This window comes from Pteropus vampyrus, unplaced genomic scaffold (genome assembly GCF_000151845.1).
Source record: "Pteropus vampyrus isolate Shadow unplaced genomic scaffold, Pvam_2.0 Scaffold32, whole genome shotgun sequence".
Lineage (NCBI taxonomy): Eukaryota > Metazoa > Chordata > Mammalia > Chiroptera > Pteropodidae > Pteropus > Pteropus vampyrus.
The window spans coordinates 6,492,727-6,496,587 of record NW_011888813.1 but is presented as its reverse complement, the minus strand read 5'-3'; positions in this window follow the sequence as shown (position 1 = coordinate 6,496,587).

Here is a 3,861-nt window from a genome sequence, read left to right as displayed (position 1 = left end):
TATAGGCTGGTAACACCTGGGAAATAAGGTTTACAGAAGTTGTAATAATATATCTTACAAAAAGAAGGACTTTATGAAGAGATAGGCCATTCCTCGGTTTAAAGATTCCATATTTACAAACTGTTCTGTTTTTACTTTCTTGATTATCTGGATATTTCTCTTTTCCTTATCATAAACATCTTTTGAATGCTCCTTTATTCTTAAGTTTTCCAAAAATTTAACTCACTTCACTTTTTTTAATGTCTTTTTTTTTCTTGAAAAAGTAAGGCAAAACTAAAAATGAAATGCAAATAAAACAAAATAAACTTCAAAACAAGAGCATCAGCTTCAGTGATTCTCACCAACATTCTTCATTACACGTTTCAACATATTTAGCCTCATGTTGGATCTCCTGGTTCAGTTCTATTTCTGTTTCTTGACCTTGATTCTGCTACTTCTTAAGCTCCAGATTAACAAAGACAGAGAGAGATAAGACATTTATTTCTTACCACAACCCAGTGTATTATCTCGGAGAAATCTCTAAAGGAAAAACATTTTCAAGTGGTAAAATCTATATTTTAATTTAAATCTGACTAAAGTTACTTAAACACATTAAAAATAGCCTTCATATGAAACTATACAAAGAGAAACCACTTAAATATTACAAATGTGATTGACATTCAAATATTAAATTAGAATGAGTAACTGAAGCCTTAATGTGTTTCTTCTGAAAAGTTTTCAGTGGCAGGTCTGGTAGTTTCTGCTAATCAAAATATTGATGGAACACTATATCTATTTATGGGTTTCATGACTTAAGGCAATAATGAAAACTTATGATTTTTCTGAGTTTAGTTCACAACATTTAGTCTGTTTAGTCTGAAGCAGAAAGGCTGACATAATTTAATAGTTATCCTTAAATATAATTTCTCCTTTTTGTTTCTTCTAATAGAAATAACTGATTTTTCCCCTTTATAATCTTAACACTTCACAAGACTCCACAATAAACATGATAAACTTCTTCATAATAAGCACTCTTGGATAATGGCTGGGGATTTTTTAGTTGCCTCAGCTGGAAATCTTAATCAAGATATGCATGAATGCTTTAAATTGTTTTTCCAGATAAGCCACATGGTCTTTCCCATTCTTTTCCAGTATCCCTGATTGTATAATTTTGCAATTAAACTTTTTTTTTCCTTGAGCAGTGCTCTTCAATAGAACTTTTTGTGAGGACAGAAATATCCCATATATGTACTATTTAATATAGTAGCCACTAGCTATGTGTGACTATGGAGCACTTGAAATGGAGCCAGTGTAAGAACTGAATCTCAGTTTAAATAGCCACATATGGCTAGCGGCTACCAAACTGCAGACTGAATTTAGATTTTGGTTATTTGTAGTCTTAGTTGATATAACTTGTTTTATTGAAATGATCATTTAAGCTTTCACATTGTAACAAAAGATAAGGGGAGCTACCCTCTAGTGTTAGGGTCTGCATTTTCCTATAACATTTTGTCAGAAAAGAATATCTATGGGTTCTCTTCCTCTTTATAGATTTTGAGTGACGAACTTAACTGTCCATAGAGAATATTAGTTCTCCTTACTTAGATACATTCATAATATGTCCCACAGATGATTTAAGAGAGTAAAATTGACATGTTGTTTAAGCAGAAAAAATAAAGTTCACATAAGTCCCTGCCCAATTAGTTTGGAATGTGGGATGGTGACATTTCTGGAGAGATTCTCTCCCATCAGCTTTAGAGATACTATTTCGTAGACCGTTATAAAAGTTTTCCCACTGTCTACTCACCCTATAATCGCAGCCCTCTGACTGGGCACAGTTCACTTCTCCTGGGATATAGGATGATTCTAAAGGACTTGCTTTATTATTTTTCATTCTGTCACTGGGTAAGTTTTGCTCAGAGAACCAGAGGCTCAATATAGAAATTACTGGAGCATGGAATCAGATGGCATTCTTCTCCACGCTTCAGTTAGGGAATATGTCCATCCATCCCCTCCCACTCTTCCACACATTCATCTCTCATTTGGTCGTAGGGGAGTTCTACTCAATATTCATTTTCAAAACATTGCATCCTTTACGCTAGCAGTTTATTACCTTTTTTGAACTTTAGAAGGTCCTGAAATTTTACCCTGTAGTGTTGAAAAGTCCGTCACTATTCATTGGAATGTTCTCAAGAGCTTAATGATTAGAATTTTATGTTCTTTTTCTGTCACCCTGGGCTTAGAGCGAAGTACTCTGGATAAATGTTGACTCAGCTATATCCACTTCTTAAATTAAAGTGCTTTGCTTGCTATGTCCCAACTTTTTAAAGCAAATACAGGAAACAACACAAGTGAAACAGTTTTTTCATATGCCATGGTTTCAAATCAATAGCACTTCCAATTGCCAAACGGGTTCTTTAAACTTTAATGAAGAATGGATTAGTTGGTGGAATAGGGGAAATTCAAGCTCCTATCACTAGTTCTATTCCAGTGATATTTCTTGAAACCTATTAAGTCACTCTTTCTTGTGCCCAGTGTTTCAACATTTTTAAGTGAGAGGTATCTAAATTATTTCAAAGGAAAAGCCTGTCTTTTCATGAACACATACTGTTACTCTTTTCAGTAAAATTCACAGACATTGCTGCCGTCACTTTCAACAGAGATTGTTAACAAGGAAATTAAATTGAACTTGGAGTGAACAGGCGGTCAGTGACACTTTATCTCTTTTATTTCATCTTTTATTATCTTAAAACTACTTAAAACTAGCTCCAGACAGAAAATGAATTTAATATTTATACAATAAACATTCTATAAGGAAACTGGCCTTCTGCCTATGCAATCTTAAAACGCGTTTAGTTACATAAAAATAGCCTAAAAATCAGATATAAGTTCAATAGTATATTGTTTCAATTTGGATCTGGTTGAAGTTTTTGATTTTATCTGCAAAAGATCAAGGTTCTACATTTGAATATATAAAATTTGCATATAATTTATGCATTAGCTTGATGAAGTGAGGATAGTAGTTGATATCAACAGTTCTGAATTCCCCAAATTTGGTGTGTTTTCACCTTTGAGTCATTGATCTAGCCAAGGAGACTTCTGTAAATGGAGTTCTCTCAAGCGAATAAATAAAGGAAGAGTTGTCATTTCTGGCTCTCTTGATGGGAATTTCATTTATTCATTAATGGAACTGAGATTTAAAGAGAACATTCTATAGCAAAAGGCTCTTCTTAATACTATGAAAAAAAGATACAAACATTTCTATATTCATAGATAACGCAGTCTAAGAGAAAGTGATATATTATTAGTTGGGAACAGTGCAATAAAAAAAAAATAAAGCAAGGAACAGGATAAGGCATACCATGACAGTGATGGGGGTGGCTGCGATTTTAAATATGATGACCAGGAAGTTCCTCTTTGTGAAAGTGACGTTCATAGATGTGAATGAGGAAAGGATGTGAGTCTAACAATATCCCAAAGGAGACTGTTCCAGGCAGGAAATAGCAATTACAAAGGTCCTGAATGGAACCATACCTGGCTTGAATATAAAACCCTGACAAAAGATAATAGTTGTTAAGACTCGGGTTGTAATGTTTAAAAGAAGCAAGATTCTGGATATATTTTGAAAATAGAGAAAACTTCATTAGCTGATACAGTGTGGCATTAGCCAAGGAGCCGATGAAGAATTTTTTGACTTGTGATCAATGCAGTGCTTCTCAGACAGTCAACTGGAGATGGGAGACAGAGATGTGAATCTGTAGTCAGAGAAGTCCAGGCTGGAGTTTTAAAAGTGTGCATGATCAGCTTATTTAAATTCATGAGGCTGGATGAGAGCTTGCCAAGCTCTAGTGAGTATAGGTAGCAAAGAAGAGGTGTCCAGGA